At 35.4% G+C, this 20278-nt stretch overlaps 1 protein-coding gene across 1 annotated transcript in view; it reads right to left on the reverse strand.

The window, feature by feature from the left end:
• The window catches only part of PDE3A (phosphodiesterase 3A), a 258068-nt gene that overhangs the window by 237142 nt on the left and 648 nt on the right, over window positions 1–20278 (reverse strand). The gene's annotated exons all lie outside the window — the stretch shown is intronic.

Raw genomic sequence — 20278 nt, forward strand, 5'->3', positions numbered from 1 at the left:
ACTATATTCAGATTAGTGATTTGTAATGTGACAGAATCCCACACACCCTGCCTGCTCACCCACATTTTGATACAGTTTAGGTTTGGGATTGGTGCTTAGGTGAGTGTATGTTGAAAAAAAAAAATACAAAAATTATTTTAGTACACAAAAGGGTGATAGTTACATTCTGTTTTGTTCCACTTAGACTGTATCGAAATTACTATACCAGGTTCTGGACTTCTGAATTTCAAAAGATCACCATTTCTCTCTCTCTCTCTCTCTCTCTCTCTCTCTCTCTCTCTCTCTCTCTCTCTCTCTCACACACACACACACACACACACACACACACACACACACACACACATGCACACACACACAGAGGGGTGGTGGTGGTAGGGGAAGGTAGAGAGATACAGGAATACAGAATGAGGAAGAGGGAGAATGGAAATGTGCGGAAGGGACCTTAGCTCCCTGTCATGGTAGCGATTAAACAAAAGTTGAATGAGGACCATTTGTCAGGGAGTTCACCTTCCCATATTGTCTACCTTTAATTTCCCACCAACCCTATGATATAATAGCAGTATTGCTTTCTAAGAAAAGGAACATAAATAAGAAAAAATGTCCTCTAAAAATCTACTCTGACCTATAGAGACAAGTTTAGAAGAATACTGAAAGCAATGAAGATTTTACCAGATGAAAATCTTTAACATGTGGACAAAGGATAGACATCATACTGCATTTATAGAATTTTGACCTAGAATGTATAGCCCAATTTATACAGATATACACACACATATACATACATATATGTAATATATGTTTGTAAAGAAAAACCATATATATATATAAAGACAAACCATTGTAAGATCTATTCTAGAATAACCCAAGAAAAACCAAAGTGAAACTCAACATGATAATTTTACAAAGTGAACAGCTCTAGACTCCCTAGATTGCTCAACTGATAAAGTAATTTTTAACTAGTCATATGATCCAGCATTCATTTGTTCAAGGATAAGAATTCTGCCCTTTAACTTTTAAAATGTGACCAGGGATTATGACAGTCCCTCACCTAGGAGATTCTCAGAGGGTTACACAGAAGCTACAGCCTCTACTGATCCAGCTGGACTATTTCATTGGTAAAAACAGCACCAAGAGTACAAAGTTGTCTGCCCTGAAAGATTTAGGACCCTAATCTTAAATAAGGTGATAGTCTTTATACTTATTTAAAAAGCACTTATTTAAAAAGCCTGCACAAGTACAGACTCTGCAGTTACAGACCAGCCACAGAAACTTCTGGATCCAGAAAGCATGTACATAGTGAGTATGGTAACATGGTGAGCAACCGCAACTCTGATATTAATATACGAGAGGCCCAATGCACAAAATCCGTGCAAGAGTAGGCCCCCCCCCCCCCACCCCCCCGCCCCCGGCTGCCGGCACTGGCTTCCTTCTGGCACCCAGGACCCGGGCTTCCTTTGCAGCCCCAACTTCATCTGGAAGGACATCTGGTCTAATTAGCATATTGTGCTTTTATTATTATAAAATTTTTGTGAATGAAATTGGGCTCCTTCGAGCACACATGGCCACATGAGGTGCATAAGTCACATACAGTGACTATGTCCAAAATCCTCCCTTCCTCACTCTGAACCTAAAACAAACCAAAGCTGATCCTCTGATATTTTTCTCTCAAACAACAGAATCCTAAACTTTCCAGTTGTGCAGAGTCACGAGTTTAAGGACATTCATGCACTTTGTTAACCTCTTCCACCATCAATCCCTGACTAATCCTACAGATTGCAGCTCTTCATTTTTTCTTAAATCACCTTTCCTGTCCACCACGGCTGTCCTAATAAATCTTCAGTGCCCAGGACTTTCACCACAGCTTCTTAAATGTCTCCTGTGTCCAGTGTGCTCTTCATCTGTGTCCAGTGTACTCCTGGTCCACTGCTCTCAAAATTATGTGTTGCATCTGTTCACATCACCCTCTGGTTAAAATTTTTAATATCTTTTGGTTCCGACAGAACAATGTTCATATTCCTCAACCTAATCTTAAGACACTCTGTTTTTCATTCCCCACCCCCAAACTTCTCTGTCTTATCTTTTTTATATATATAGCAAAGGTGGAAATTTATTGAAGAACAAGTACAGACTCCCATGTGAGGAGGGGGGAAGAGTCCCCTCTGTGTTATCTCTGAAAAATTTCCTACCATCCCACTTCTTTCCTGACCACAAATACTGAGCCTAAACCTGTTCCACATGTCATTTCCGGAACATATCCCTCCACACCTAGCATCTACTGATAACTCCACACACATTTTACCCTTTCCCTCCCTCCTTCCCTCTGGACCTCATGCCCACAAGGGGAATAGAGCAAAACATTCTCTGAAAGATATTCTTATTTTTTTCCTTTTTTAGATATATTCCTCACATTGCACCAAATTGATTACAGTCAGCTTACTATTAACATAAACACATGGGGAAAAAGTTAAATATAAATCAAAAAGAGAAGTCAGAAAGGAAAGGAAGAAAGAATTTTACCAGAAGTTCATGTTAAGAGGATGATCGTATTCAAGTATTAAATTTAGTTACGACCTTTCTGGGGACCAAAGTTCTCATGACTTATCTGTATTTCAAAGCATTTATCACTTGGCACTGTAATCATTTGTTAATACACTATCTTTACTATGAGCTCCAGGAGTGGGTGCAAGGCCCATCCATTTTAAACCCTCTCCCAACATTCCCACCCTTTCTGGTGAGCTGTGGGCACTCTTCAAACATTCTGGAATAAAAATAATGAACAGTGTGAATTTTCCAAAATTCCCACAATCCAGAGATTCCCCAGTTGCAGTCCAGAAGCTAACCATGCTAAAGGTAACCTTCCCACTAAAAACAAGAAGCATTCACCAGTAACTGCTGGAAAGCGCAGGTCTTCCTCACAGTTAAGTTCCCTGGTGTAAATTAAAAACCCGACATTCTGATTGATGAGTTACAGTTTTATCATCCGTGTGCTGCAGCAAGGGATACTCTGGTTCTATGGGAAAAGTGCATCTCTGAAAGGCTGGGAACTAGATTCCAGCCAAAGGCAGACTCCAGTGTCAGTCATCCCAGGGTTCCACCCCTGCCCTTCCCTCCCCCCACCAGCTCCCACCAATCCATACAGACAGTTGGCAGAGAAATGCCTACCAGTTTCTGTCACTTCAAATCAACCATCACAAACATAATCTGCTAATTCTCCTTGGATAGTAAAAAGAGAGTGGAATGTTTGAGTAAAGGTTATTTTTTATTGTTGTTGTTTAACTACCATCTCTGATTCTATATTTATTTCTGGAAATGTTGGGTGGGGAGAGAGGTTAAGTGAGACCATGGTCATTTTAGTGCTTCCCACACACACCCCTTAGGTAGATACAGAAGCTGGTTTAATATTTTCAAATTTATTTCCACCAAAATTTATAGTTCTTCAAATGAGAAAGCATGTTAATAATCCTAGATGTGGAAGTAATTTTTCAAATATTACTTCTTTCTTCCCCTATTCATGTATTTAAACAAGCAACAGCAAATGGAAAAATACAAAGTTCCCTAGTCTTATGCAGAAAATTCAAAGAATAATCAACAAGATCCCGAGAAGCAAAACTGTACAAACTCAGATGCAGAAAAAAGCAAAATATTGAAATAACTTATAATATTGCTGCATGAATTATAGATAAAATTTAAAATTATTATAAATTTAATATGCCTATATTTTATTTATAGACTATGTATAAAATATTAGAAAAAATATACTATGTATTTAATAACTACGGTACACAGAATTCTTTCAGGCAAGGAAAAAGTATTTTTAAATGTTCATTACTTTAAAAAACAATCATTACAAACTTGATTTTGATTTCCAATCCCCAGGCCAATAATCAGTGAGATAGGCTCAATATCTTCCTTACATATGTTTTATATAGAATTTTCTCTTTTGCCCTAGCCTGTTTGGCTCAGTGGATAGAGCTTTGGCCTGCAGACTGAAGAGTCCCAGGTTCGATGCCTGTCAAGGACAAATGCCTGGTTGCGGGCTCAATCCCTAGTAGGGGGTGTGAAGGAGGCAGCCGATCAATGATTCTCTCTTATCATTGATGTTTCTATCTCTCTCCCTCTTCCTTTCTCTCTGAAATCAATAAAAATATATTTTTTAAAGAGAATTTTATCTCTTTGGTAGAACATGATTTGTTTTCATGCTCTCTCATCATATCACAGTCATGGTGCTATAGTCCTGTTGCCACCTTTTAACCAAAAATAGGCCCAAATCCTTTGCAACATATGCACACATTTCAGCACATGTGTATGCATATGTTTTCATAAAACTATACTTTTAGGTAACGTTACAAGATTCATGTATATGTCAATCTATAGTTGTGGAGACCCATTTAGGGGATCATGTACCAGTTGAACCGCCAACATTTTAAGAAACTTAAGCTTGTACAGCCATCTGGGTGACGAATTAGGCATGCAGAAAGATTTTACCTCAGAAGGTATTTTACCAAGTACTGAAAATCACATTACCATTCATAAAAGCACCTGGAGTTGCCATTTCCAATTCTGCAAGTTCAACAACTACTAGACAAGTGGCCATAAAAGTGGTCTATGAACAAATCCAGAGTAACAATGTCAAATGACTATATTTCACCATAAAGTTTTGTTTTCCTGTTAAAATATGTGTACAGATTGGGAAACTTAGGAAACACAGAAAAAATACAAAACTAAATATAAATCACCATGATACCCTCATACAAACAACAAACATCTTGAAAACTTTCCTTTCTTCTACGCATTTCATTGTTGAAGGTGATAGCTAGCATGCCGTGCCCTCAGTTTTGTTTCTCGGATGTACCTCTCCATTAATCAAAGTATTTTCTTATGTGGTTACAAACTCGTCATTTAGCATTCTATAAAAGTCCTTATCTTTTGTTGCTCTCAAGCAGTATATAAAATACGTCATCATCACATATTAACCACAGTGTAGAGTTAGCAAACTCTGTGAAGTTACAGTGCAATCAAGCTATCATAATTTAAATATTTATATAGCACCTATCACTGAAGTACTCTGCAGGTTGACAAATGGTCTGAGTTAATATGAAAACAAAATAGAAGCGTTTCCTCTATAGGAAGGTCTGGGATGCATTGGCAACATGCCTTTAGATAAAAATGGGATTTGTCAGACTACTCAAAGACTAATAAGAGAGAAAAGTTTGAATTTTCTTTGAACAGTCTAATGGTTTTGTTATATCAGAGCTTGAGGTTTTAGAGCATGAGCTACAAATACATCTAAAAAAAAACAACACTTGAATTTATTAAACATTTATTTTATTAAAATTTATTTTAAAATAAAAAGACATTTATATAAGAATGAAATTTCAAAACCAATTTTATCATACCAAATGTTACAATACTCTAACAAACTTATACCTTTTGAAGAGTTTAAGATACTTTCTTAGAACCTGTCTCAGTGTAAGGAGATCGGATGGCTTTCCAGAAAGTCACGCCCACACACTGTATGTTCTCTGGAAGGCAAAGGCAGAAGATAACACTGTGGGGGAGGGGGGGAGAGGTTGGGGAAGGGAGTCAACCCATACAGATTTTCTAAAAGCAAGTAAAATAAATAAATAAATATCCTTAATATTAGACTCCTAAACAAAAGAGAAACTATTAAAGGAACTCTCTTCCTATTCTAAAATATATATTTACAATCTTCCCACAAACACTACCTCTTGGTCTAATTCCCAATCCTCCCTGGATTATTGCAAAACAGTCTTCTAACTGTTCTCTCTTCTTCCATCCTAGCACCTATGCTAGGAGAGACTGAGAGATCCTATTCAACACAAGTCTAATTATATCCTTTCTCTACTTAAAACCCTTCCATGGCTTCCCTTTTTGCTTGGGCCAACAGTCCTGCAATGATTCCCATGGCCTACTGATCTGATGAACCTCTCCCATCACCTCTCTGCCATCCCCTCCTACATCACAGAGTGAAATCCAGAGACCTTTCCATGACCACAATGGAAAAAAAGATGATTACTGCAGGCAGAATTTCTAAATGGAAACCAGTAGAGTAGGATGATGCAGGAGTCCTGCTCCTGCTGAGGTCAAACCAGTAACACTTCAGACTAGATTGAAGGTTATTCAATAAGTGGGGAAATCTGAAAGAAATGCAGTCTGAGTATGGAGGCCTACAGGTAGCTGGTTAAAAGAGGAGGAAGCATCTACTTATGTGATGAAATAAACAATCACTAGCTTCTACTGAGGACCACCACTGTACTAGTTGCTTTCCATAGATTTTAAGCATGAAGTCCCTGTTATATGAGAATAATGGTATCATTGGCAAATAATGAGAAAAGGAAGGGTAGGACTAGAATTTTTACCATAAAAAATGAAACTAAAAATTCTTTAAAAAAAAAGGTTTTACAAATCAAAATATGCATAATAATGGCAGGTAGAGCACAAATCATGTTTCAGATGGGGTTTTTTAACATCTGATTCCACAACTGACTCCCAACAGCATCATCAGCCATTTTTCACAAACATGTCCAAGACTCCATCAATTTTTCTAAATATCTCCCTGCATCCCTTTTTATTCACATCTTCTTTTGAAGGACCTGTGAACATCTTTGTCAGGCTTTCCTCTTCCCACTGTTAACTTGTCAGGCTTTCTACGCTCATTTGTCAGTGGCTTCGATTGTAATTTAAGCAACTTTTTAATATTTTAATTAACTTCCAGAAGACATGCATCTTTTGTAAGACTTTCAAGTATGTATTTTTATCAAATGCAAAATTATTTTGGTTTTGTTTTACATTGTGCTTTCTTACATGTAGCCTACAACATTCAATGGTATGGCCCTAATAGGCAGCAATTGATACTATTCTTAATGTTTGAGAAGAACTGATATCCATTATTTCTATTAATTTAATCTTCATGCCTTTAAGAAATAAGACATATTATTCCTACGTTATAGGTGAGATTATTAAAGTTCAGAAAGTTGAAGAAACTTGAATACATTACAAAGCCTTGGTCTGCCTTGGCTTAGTTTAGTGCCTTATATTCTTTCTACTTAACAATCGTATAGCAATTCGTTTTTATGTAAGCTTTATAACAGCAACATGAGATAATTAGACAAATTGCTATTCCTATTTTACAGAAGAAATTGATATGATGACCAAAGAACTTCCCTGAGGTATACACAATGGGGAAATCAAAGTAAAAATTTATGAATGCCATAGGTTCATGAATCTCTCTGTGTATGAATGTATTTACGTGTGCATAAAATACATTATTTTCCCATGATACTGAGCCAACTACTTTTTAACTATATGTTTAATCAGATTATAAAAGTCAGAACATGCTGTCCAGTTTTAGTAGACATATAGTTGTATGTCTATAGTGCTTCTCCACTAAGGCACCTAAAATACCCCTTAACACTTTAGAGTTCTGGGCTTTATCCTACATATAATTAAATCAGAATATCAGACCACAGGTCTAGGAATTTGCATCTTACTAGGCTTCCTACATGATTTTTATTCATACTAAAATTTGAGAACTACAGAATGCAGTTCCGCTTAGAAGGTGCCAGATAATGTGTAATCATAAGTAGGTGAGGTCAGGCTACTCCCTCACAAATACTGAAAGCATCTGAAGGACGTCTATTAACCTACTACCAAGAGGCATTTATTGTTAGAATTCATAAACATCACGTTATACTTATATCAGATTATTTAGCGCCAGGGAAAAGAAGATAAGAGTCTAGGCAAATTGAAATACCCAGAAGGAAACAAAGAATGAATGTGAAAGAGTCCTAGATCTTAAAGAAGATACGTTTACTTGCTGACATTTTTAGTCAGTCTGGTCACATAAGCAGTAAAAGTTTACACAAGCTTGCCATGAAGGTACATTTATAAGTCAAAGTGATAAATGGACTAAAGAATTAAAAGTATAAGTATCAATTTCTTGGAAAGTACTGAATCTCAGGAAAGTTCGTGAATAGCATGAAAAACAATGAAAGTGTTTTTGGTCTAAAAACATCCTGAGCCAATGCATGGCTAGACTTCCTGCCCAGTGTCCAGGAGTGACTCTCTCAGGATCTTCCTCTCTTTCTAAACCATAAGGAGTTCTAAGTTAAAAGTGCACCCTAAGACCATATGATAAATATTCTTTTAAAAAATGGAGAAATTAGTTTTGATTTTGATCTAGTCTTTTTTCTGCAGAGTAAAATACTAGCATTAATTTCTTTCACAAATTTGTTATGGGCTAAAATTGATTTCTGAATGCCACATTATTTTTCAGATAACATAATCAGTGTTCAGTTATATCTGTATCCAACATTCCCAAGCGAATTCTCACACTTTTCATGTAGAACTAGTTAACTTCTGAAAATTTTAAAAGATTTAGTCATTCTCTAAAAGGGTTAAGAAGATCCAATCCCAATTATTATTCAAGTAAAAAGGAATAAAGAGAAGCAAAGGATAACTGTGCTATTACTTAGGCCCTGTTTATCTAGCCAAAACAAATCATGAAGAGTAAAAAACAGACACTATTCAAGATGGTACAGCCACAGAGTTAGCTTTCCCATCCCGAAATGAAAATATAGTTTAAAAAGGTTTTGCTTCTAAATTTTTTATAAAAATATCAAATAAATTTATAAATGGCTTGTCTATAAGAATATATTTTGATTATCTCAAAATATAAATTAATTTGTAACTAAATTCTCACTTTGCAATATATTTTTTCAAATGGAAACAATGTTCAGAGTTTTACAAAATGCTATATTCCAAAAAATCTCAAACTCTGAAAAGTGTTTAGTAATGGCAACCTTTCTAAAATATCTACCATTTGACTTCCAAAGATGAAAAAAAAAGAAAACCACATCTCTGTAAAAGTAAGTTGAAAATAACTTTTTTTATCTAAACACTGTACTCCTGGTTTATCTAAAGGCATGATAACTTGCCCAACATACTCAAAAAAACATACTCTGATTTCAGTGAGAGGATCTGACAATATCGTCATTAAGTATTAAAACCACAGCAACAAAATATTCTTATTTGACTTAAAATGTTCTATTTTAGCAAGTTAAGTTCTGTTAAAAACTAGATGGACCAAGAAATTGACAGGGTAGACTAAAACTTGTCCTTTTAATAAAATCTTGTAAATTGTTTTTGATTTTTCAGTTCATCGGGACTGAAATTACACTACCAAACCTCTAGAATATTCAGTACAGTTCCAGTAGGACTACAGTTAGATGACATCTTAAATAGGTTAATCTCACGAAGACATTTCTGAAAGCAACTGGCTCAAAATATATTTGGTAATTAATGAGCACAATTATACGATAAAACACAGACTTTATTTACATTAGCCTTTTCAGGAAACACAGCTATTCACTAAGAACCTTCATTGAAGAACACTTGCCAGCACTTTGTAGGAAGCGGTGGGAACAAATGAAGTCAAAGTTTCTTCATTCTCAATTTGCTACTTGAACTAAAAAAGAGACAATTTTATTTTTCTAAAATATATACCTTAATTTCAGAGATCTTTCTAAAGTTTACACTACAGTGATCTTGTGGTAGCTTTGGTTGGTTATTTTCAGTTGGGAGTGAGCTAAAAATAAATATCTAGGACTCATGCTGAATGTGGGATTTCCTACCAGTAAGGGCACTGCAAATTCAGCCTTTTATCTGACACATGCAAGAGAATATTTTTAAAGCAACAAAAATATAAAATGTAAGCTCATAAACTAGTTTAACAGACCATTTCTTTTCTTGTCTCTCTACAGAAGTATACTTAAATTGGTTTAATCACTACCCCAGTCTCCGAAGATTAGGTAGATAAATATTTCAGATTAAAAGTCATTTATTTCTTTTCCATCCATTTACCCTGCCAGCCAGCACCCACAATGAGCAAGGCATTGGGCCAGAATTTTCTAAAGGAAATATTTCTGGCTGAGACAAGGAGGTTAAGTTTGATTCCTTTTATAATGAAAGCTGTATGATCTGAATCTTATTTCCTTAGTTTCTGAGCCTAGAAAGTAAATGTTCAAGGTAGCACACGCAACTCAACAGGTTCTCTCCTTTGCAAACTTTCTAAGAGACTGATGCTAAGTCGGGACCTCTAAATACTAACTCACCAAACAAGGGGATGCTTCATATCACAAGGACCAACACCGCTTCCCGGGGAGCATTTCCTAAGCAGAACTGTTCATTTGAATCTCCAAAATACTTCATTTTTAAATAAGAACTATTTCCTTTATTTGTCTTCACACTAGTTTAAAAATGTCCTAGGGACTCTGACTCCACATGAGTTGCCATAAAATAAAACATCCCCCCCCAAATTATGTTTCTATGACTTCAAAATTCCATTAGGTTTATTTAAGTGGATTATACCTGGAGAGGAAGAAACACTTGCCATAGACATAGCATAAGTTCAGTTATTTAAGCTTACTCCAGAAGATGGAAAATTTTTATTAAAATCATATTAAATCAAAACCACAGCCTTCTTGCATAAAATTATTTTAATACTCTGACAAGGTACTGTGGAGTGTGGGGGATAGAAAAGCATTCCTTAAATTTTTAAATACTCTCTAAGCAAGAAGAATCTGTTAGGTTAAAATTGAAAGAAAGTGAGGTTAAAATGGAAGGAAACTGAATTTAAATGAATACACACACACACACACACACACACACACACACACACACAACATACATATAGATATAAGACCAACCACCATATTAATTTAGAGCACTTTCAAAACTAGCCAGGACAAATGACTAGTTACTTTCAAATACATACTATTTCAAGTAACAGTTATGATTAATACTAGAGGCCCTGTGCACAAAATTTGTGCACTGGGGGCTAGGGGTTGGGGAGGGTCCCTCAGCCCGGCCTGTGCTCTCTTGCAGTCCGGGATCCCTCTCACAGTCCAGGACCCCTCACTCCTTACCACCTGCCTGCTCACTGTTCCTTAGCTCTTGGCTCACTGCCCCCTAGCACTGCCACAGAGGCAGGAGAGGCTCCTGCCACCGCCGCTGCGCTAGCCAGCTGTGAGCCCAACTCCTGGCTAAGCGGCGCTCCCGTTGTGGGAGCACACTGACCACCAGGGGACAGCTCCTGGGTTGAGCATCTGCCCCTTGGTGGTCAGTGCATGTTATAGCGACCAGTTGTTCCACCGGTCCTTCCACAGTTTGGTTGATTTGCATATTAGGCTTTTATTACATAGGATGGTATTTTATTCTTCAACTTGCTACTTCAAGAAGTCTACTTAAGCCAGCTTCACTTTAACCAAATGTGCTTCTTCCTATACTATGATTCTATTGCCTTTTGTTTTCTCCAGATTATTTCCTAAGTGATATGTGAAAATCTGTGTATCTCACTATTTTTATTTAGAAATGCAAAGATAAATGTGTCTTGCTTTAAACAAAGGGAAATTTGTAAATCAAGTCACTATAAGCATCACACAGCTATAAATATTATGCACAAAATAAATGCATACTTTAAAAATCATTCTATATATTTATATATATAAACAAACATGCCATATATAAATTAATTCTCGTAAACCTCAAAATTCTCAATATAACATAGGAACTTTGCCTAGGAAGTTACTGAATTCGGAGAGTTTGGGGAGAGGAAATGGAAGAAAAGGTGACATTTAATAGTTATTGTCATTTTTATTTATACATTTTTCTGAGTTTGCCCTGAAGTTTGAAATCACATAAAGCTCCAAAGCCACCTAATCTCAATTCCTAATTTAAAAATTCCACTCTATTGCCTGGTCAGTGTGTCTCAGTGGATGAGTGTCCACTTATGAAACAGGAGGTCGCGGTTCAATTCATCAGGTTGTGGGCTTGATCCCCAGTGTGGGGCATGCAGGAGGCAATGATGATTCTCCCTCATCATTGATGTTTCTGTCTCTCTCTCCCTCTCTCTTCCTCTCTGAAATATATATATATATAAATTCCACTCTGTCAAAATCTCCAGTCCTCTCTACACACAAAATGGAAATATTTTCATTTTCTATATCCATGAGAGTGGTGTTTACATAAGAAATAGTGAAAAGTCATCTGTTATATTTTTCATCCATTAAAGTTGCTAGAAGGTTTGTCACTTTAGTTTCCTAAGTTACAAAGATAAGGATCTGCACTATAAACATAGGCACTTTCATTTCTAAAGAGACATTAGATAACCCCATTGCAGACTAATAACCGTGAACATGACGAATCACATGTTCACACTGTATACATAAGTAATCCCTGTTAAGAATCAATCTCTGGAAGGCAAATTCAAAATTAACTGGATAGGCAGGGGGGCGGGGGGCAGGGATTAATGGAGGGGAAAAGGGTACATCTGCATTACTTTCAACAATAAAAATAAATTTTACAAAAAAAGTAACTGGAAAATTCGATACTGTGCTATAAATCAGCTTACCATAAAGATTCCTGAGTAAGAACTCAGTTAAACTCCCCCTCCAATACAAGAATCATATTTTAAAATAGGTGTAATAATAGGAGCCGAGGAAAAGAGGGAAAACAGATTTGCCAAGTATTGGGGTAGTTAGTGGTACAAAACTGAGCTATCAAGATTACATATAAATTTGAATGACTGTATATTAAATGCTATCATTAAATCTACATAGATTTTCCCATTGTACCTGAAGAGGTGACATTCGTTTTCAAGTACTTCATTTGTTTAAATACAGTGTATAGCTGCACTGTCCACTAAGGCAACCATTAGCCACATGTATCTATTGAGCAGTGTAAATGTGGCTACACCAAATTGATTTGTGCTCTAAGTGTAAAACACACATTAGATATTGACATTTCGTCCTAGTACAAAATACGGAATGCAAACATTTCTTGATTTTCTTATATTTGTATTATGGTCACATGATGTATTGTATTACATTAAACATTATTATTATGGATTTCACCTGTTTCTTTTTACTTTTTTATGTAGCTATTTGAAAATATGAAATTAAATATATGGCTCGTGTTATATTAGACTTGGACAGCGCTTACCTATAATATTTACAGAACTGTTTTCTTTGAAGCCACTGGGTGACACTGTTTCCCCACTAAACTGATACAACCAATGCAATTTCCTGGCAGAGGAAAAGTCTCACATGTACACACACAGGCGTGCACTCTTGCACACGCATGCATTAATATACACACAAATACGCACACATCAACAGCCGTTATGTGGTCCTTATGACTACTCATGTTCTTATGATGAAAGAACATAACTACACTTAAGTAATTTTATTACTATCCTAGCAGGACTGATGATACTTAAAATCTTAATAATCATTTAAATTCAATAATAAATAAAAGTTCTAATCAAATCAAACAGGTAGAAGTTGTTTAGTTTGTGACTTTTCCCAAATAGCTTTCTGCCTTCAAATTGGTAATGTTCTTCATAACCTCCTCTAATATTAGATCCTATTTACTTGTATTTTAATGGATTCTCGAGTAAACCGTGCAAAATAATTTAGGTGAACAAAAGCAACCAGCTGCCTATGCTAACAAAGAAATGCTTTACTGATCTGCAAATTAATTTTGCCTTGAATTTTGAATCCTGAACATTTTTAAATCAGTTATTGCAAAACTAAAATGAAAACAAAATTCAATATGTAAGCCACCATTGCATACTGAGATAGATAGACTCCACAAACTTAGACTTTGCATTTAAATTGATATTCACTCATAGGATGCAAAGTCCTGAATAATACATCCCAGAGGCTGCCTGGTACATTTGATGACCAGAAAGTACATTGTAAGGGTTCAAGAGTTTTGTGTTATCTGTGTATCCAATACTTTTTACTCAATCCTCTAATTTTGAATGGGGATTTAGAGTTGGCTCCAAGTATAAAATCACAAATGATACATAGGCTTAAAATGACCAGTCTGGACCTTTTTCTCCTGCATTTCCTCAGCAACATATTCAAGTCCTAGAAAATTGGATAAAAGCCAACATTTTGCCTCACCCTGGCTACATACATTTAGCAGTTTCCCCCTCAGTTTCCTTCCCTCTAAAATCAGACTAATTCTAGTCTCCCTACTATAGCCTGCACAGACTTAACCAGTTTCAGATTTCATTGCAACAAGTTACTTACAGCCATAAACCATCTCAAGATATGAAAATGAACAATCACTGTACTATATTGAAGTATATATCCTAAATCCTATAATATTCTACCTTTATCTCAGAACTAATATAAGTGTACACTAAATTAATTTCCATTTCAAAGAAAAAATTCTCCCTATCATCAAAATGTAAAGTTGCTCAAAATCTAAAACATTTATGTGTAAGTATTATGTGTTGAGGACTTTCTGAAAAATCTATGACACTATTTAAACTTTATACCCAGAAAAATGAACAGATTAAAGTTTGCATACATTTTCAGAGAAGAGATGAATGGTTCTGGATCTACTCTGAAAATCTGCCTGATGCTATTATATGCATTCCTTCAACATGTATCTAAGTCTAAGAGGTCATTTAGATATTTTATTGGGATTTCTTCTTTTCTATGTTGACATCTCATTTCCATAACTAGGCTCTAAGCTCTGGAAAGATAGTTGCTACACCATATCTGTGTATAATTTATATGGTTTTTAGTACAAGGCCTAATGCACAGATAAAATGTGTTGATATAACATTTGATAGGTTTACTGACCAAATAATAACATCAGCTAAGGATAGCATCTTCTTTTAAAACAATAGTATACCTGTATGGTGAACACATATGGCCAACTAATATTTTTGACAATTGTTATCCAGCAGATCTTTCTTTTAATTACCACTTAAGTACATATTTAAGATTGTTTTGCTCTAGAGATTAAACTTGTGTATTTTATGTTGAAAACAATGCAAACTGCATTCTCAGTTCAAAGTTAAGACAATTCCATGGGGTAGCCTGTGGAGGGGAATGGGGGAAGACGGGCAAGGAACCTCCCTTTAAAAAAATACCACCGATCGTAAAAAGTATCTATAATAATATTTATAATAATAAAAGCATAATATGCTAATTAGACCAGACATCCTTCCAGACGACCTTCCGGACAAAGCCGAGGCTTTGAGGGAAGCCGGTGCCGGCAGCCAGGGGAAGGAAGGCCTACTCTTGCACAAATTTCGTGCATTGGGCCTCTAGTATATAATAATTACTAAAAGCATTTACATTTCTATGTAAAGAAAATAATGTTCATTTGACTATTAACAGAGCATATCTTTAGGTACAAGAATATGGGGATATCTGAACCTTCTGGAGTTCATTCTGAACTACCGGATAGAGCTTTACGGAAAGCATAAATGTAGAAAAATATATAAATTAAGTTTTCAATCTCATCTATTTGAGGTTTGTCGTAGAAGATATAATTATAAATATCACACAGAGAAGAGGAAGGAGAAAGACTTCATGGAATAGGAGACACCAGGCCAACTAAATAAACAATTCATAATGTTCAGGATCATGCCTACTTTTGCAAAGCTGAAGAAACCTGCCCTGTGCAAGGCACTGCCTCAGTGTGTCAGAATCTCTTAAGATTCCACCTGATACAACAGTTGCATTGATTACCTTCATCCATGAGATTATGTCTCTCAACAATAAGGTCTTCCGAAAAATACAACTCCTACCATAAACCCAAGGTAAACTCATTTTTTGATAGATTGAACAACACAAGTTTTCAATGAGGTCTACAGACATTCTACTGGGCTGTCACTGGCACAAACCGTATTAACTGAAAATCTTATTATATATAGGCATATTTCTCATTTTGAGGCCCATACACATTTTACTTCAACATAATAAATAAAACTTATTTAACACTGAAGTGAAATTAAATGTGGTCAAGCCTTTATTCAACTAGAGTCCTGAAGAGATTATTCCCAGAGCTGTATTTCTAATAGAATACAACAAATTCACACAAATGTCACTGCAGATATAATGAATGTTTTTTCATGCCAGTGTCACTCACCCTGGCCTGCCTGCACCCCCTCCCCCAGGCTTTTCAAAATGTATTTCATACACAGAGTCACTGTTCTGGTTGTTTATTTAATTAACATGACAGCCCAGCATACACAGCATTTCTTTCAGTTCTACAGTTTTAACTTTTTACACTTTAGACTCAATACAGAAAGAGTAAAATTACTGTTTGACTGCTTCCAACCTCTGTGAATTTATATAGATTCACTAACTATTTCTGTCAGTTAAAACGGTTTTTCAGTGTGCTTTAAATATCTGTATTCACAAAGTAAAATCACAATTTTGTCCCCACACACACACACAAATTCTTTTCCCTCACCTTTCCCAAGGGATAAGAAAATCTGGTTTTTCCTTTTTAATGTTTTCAGAAGTTGACATTAATTAATTTTAATTCTGTCAGCAGGTCATAAATAATCTATATTGTTCTTTGTATCAGCTGAGCTGTACTACTGTACATATCCTATCTAATCATACAATTAATTAAAAACCCATGATTGCTTCTGAAATGTATTCAATTTGGAATATATATTTTACTAAAATGTATTTAGGAATTTAAAGGATAATATATTCTATACTTTCAGAAGAAATACTTCGATATTTCATAACTGTACTATACACACAAATACGTATACTTTTCACCAAAGACATACTGAGGCCTACCATCAAAAAACATACCTATTTCTCCGATTTTTGTTTTATTGTTTATGGTGTTTACTTTTATGCTTAGACTGTCTTTCTTATGTTAGTGATGAAAACTTGATTCCAACTTTGATAACCAACCACCAAACTCCATTACATTTCTGCTTACAACACTCCTTTTTCCCCAGAGATGTTTAACTGGGAGGTTTAGGGAAATACCCAGGGGAAATAATTTTTATTTTTAATTACATAATATATAGCAAATAGCTGCACATTTCTGATTGATATTATATCCATCACAAAAAAATTGTAATTAAATGGTATAAATGCATTAATGAAGAGAGCTATTTGTCTTGTGTTTATTTTATGTGAAACCATTGGCAACATTATTAAATTCTTCTTAACATGTAACTGTATAAAATGGCACTGGTTTAGAATCTTTCAAAAATGTACCTGTAAGGTGGTCACTGTAATTAGCGAGGAATGATTAGGCAACTGTGTCCTTTGATGTATAAAGAGACTAGAGAGACACCCCTTTAAATACAATTTCCAAATGGTAAAAATTGCATAATTAAAATTTCATGTTGAAACATATTATACTTATCAATCATATAATATCTAATCATACAAGACATTCTAGGTACCTCTATATTCCAGTTTTGGTGGGTATAGGGGTCACTTGAAAGAGACATGCCTGCTCTTGAATGTGAACATCCACTTAGAAAAGATACATACACCTTAAGGGAAACATCTGCCTTCTTAATGCTGCCAAACAAAAAAGTACTCTTGGACACACTGATCTACAAAATCATTCTCAGTCCTGAACTAAAAGCCCCGCAAATGTTATAAACTTTGTCTGTTCTTTACTGAGGGTAAAGACACCTTCACTTGCATTCAGACACAGTGAGCGCTCGGTAAATTCAGTGAGTGAGACTAGACCTGTGTCTCCTTTCTTTACTTGAAGTCATCTTTATCATCAGAACTGTAAAACTCAATCCCATGTGTAATATTCAATCTATAGACAAGTATGGTTCAGGAAGGGAAAAAGGAAGGACAGGAGGCAGGGAGGGAGGGAAGGAAATATATATCTGTCAGTTGGTTTGTCTTATGAGAATTTTATCACCTATTCTCCTTGACCTTTCAGAATTGAGTCATTGAAGAGAGATGGTTCATAAGCAGGTGGCTACGATCATTCATATGCAGAAGAAAAGGCTGAAATTCTCTCTCACTTTTAAACCTCTCAGTGAGCAAAGTCCAAATACATTCTCAAGAGGCCTCTGCGAGACTGCGTTTTATCTTTAGACCTGTACTTAAAATCTACTTGTTGCCTGAGTATTGTCTTGAATTGAAGAGTAGACATTCTTTCAGAAAAGGAACTCCTAATCAGGTAGCATTCAGGTGAGTGTTATACATGGGCTTGATAATTACTTTGATTGCTGAAAAAGTATGCAGAGGACAGTGGTACACTTTGCACCCTTACCCAGAAGTTTGTTTCCTTGTGATAAAACAGATAAGCCATTTCCTACATGGCTCCTGAACTTTTCACAGTTATGCTAATGTATGAGCTATTGCCCTCTCTCAGAAGATATTGTTCCACCCACGTTAGTTGCCACCCACACTCGGCAGCACCTTTAATGGGTCATATATATATAAACTAGTCTTCAGTAACACGTATACACTCACCCATGCCCTCATTAAAATGTCAAGATCTAAACTTCTGCTAAATGTAGCCTTGTTTTTCCATCAACCATAAGAAATGAAGTCTCTCCCTTTCGAATATTCTTCATAAACACAACCCCTAAAAACATAGTAACCAAAGAAAATGGTCAAAATAGATTACGAATATGGGTTTTCAACAGCATTAATCAGCAAAATATTTAAAAATGCAATGCTCGGTTATTTTCTTATAACTTTGCAGATTATTCAAATTTTCCATGTAGCAATTCAAACCAGAGTAAACCAATGAAAATCTGTCTGTGGGTTAATTAACAATGCTGGCTAATTCATCTAAACACCTTCTTATCTTAAATTCACCCTTAACTCTTTAAGTTCTAAAAGTTAAGGTGGAATTTCAGAAATTTGATTTTAGAGATTGAATTATACAAATTTGAAGTTGAGTTATTTATGATTAAATCATGGATTTGCCTTGGAAATTACGGTTCAATTTTGCAGCGATCAGATTACATTTCCCTATAACTCAAAGAAAAGTATGCTCTACACATATTTAAACTAGTAGTATTTTCATTTAAAGAACATTCTCTCCTATAACATGGAAAAAAATGTGCTTTCCTGCTAATTGGTTTAAATTATCTTAAATGTATTTTATTTTATTCTGGTGATTTCAAAATTTTTACCAAAACTAAGTATTAGTCAGTGCCCTGTTTTTAACTTGACTCTTAAAGCTGCACTTTTAAAACTTCACTCTTATGTTTAAACCCACAAAATATTTGCTTTATCTAAACAAAAAAGCTAAATAAGTACATTTGTTTTAAAATAAACACAGAGGCTATGATGCTGGCATCCATTCTGCTAAATAATGTCAAACAATCACATTCTGTGTAATCAACTCCATTTCAGAAACAAACTAGCCACCCACACCATATGGTGACTGCTATTTCTTAGAAATATCTAAATGATTATCCACAGATTATCCTAAAAAGACAACGCTTACTATATCCTAGGATGTCCTCTCCCACCCTAACGTTGCCCTAATAGTGCCATAAGTAGGCACACATTTAAATGGGAAAAGTGTAAATTTCCACTTGCTGTTCATAACCAGCTTCCACCACGGTGCGCACCAAGTGTCAAGTCTGCTTGGAATAGACAAGTGAACACATAAGTATTTCTTTTCACATACAATTTGAATTTAAAATTAGATTTGTGGGGTTTTTCATGTCCATTATAGCAACTACATTCCATGATAATAAGGAGATTCATCTCCCAAATTCTCTGAAATTTGTCTAGGACAACTTCACTCACAATTCTGGATTCCTCCTCTTCCTCCTTTCTGAAAGATTTATATCACCAGCAATCTTAGACATGTCCTCCTGAATTAGTTTCCCAAATAACCTGCATACATCTATTTGAATTTCTAAATACCCCCTTAAGTATGTAGGTACCGAAGAGAAATGTTGTTTTTTAGTTGACACTAACAGCAGTTCACGATTTTTGATAAGATCAGATATATTGATTGTTCCCCAAAATTGAAGTTTATAATTATGCTACAAAACACATTAGCATGTAATAGCATATGTCCCCAAATTACATCCAAAAACAAACTGGGCACCACCAGACTCGGTCTCTTCAAGTAAAACTTACTGCAAAACCAGAGTGTGTGTGTGTGTGTGTGTGTCAATACCTCACCTTCAAACACTCCTTGATTTACTTTAGAATCTTTCTCTGCCGACTTCCATAAATGTTTACCTGTCACTGCAGAATTAAAAATTTTATGAAAAGAAATAGAAGGAAATCTAGTAAAAAATCCACGTGTTGAAAAAAAAATCGCCCACTGCTGAAATACTGAACTTAATTAGAAATTCCTGCTAAAGATAAAAAAAAATCCACGTGTTGAAAAAAAAAATCGCCCACTGCTGAAACACTGAACTTAATTAGAAATTCCTGCTAAAGTAAGAAAGCGTGAGGGTACTTAAAAGTGT

The sequence above is a fragment of the Myotis davidii genome, unplaced genomic scaffold (assembly GCF_000327345.1).
Source record: "Myotis davidii unplaced genomic scaffold, ASM32734v1 scaffold346, whole genome shotgun sequence".
Lineage (NCBI taxonomy): Eukaryota > Metazoa > Chordata > Mammalia > Chiroptera > Vespertilionidae > Myotis > Myotis davidii.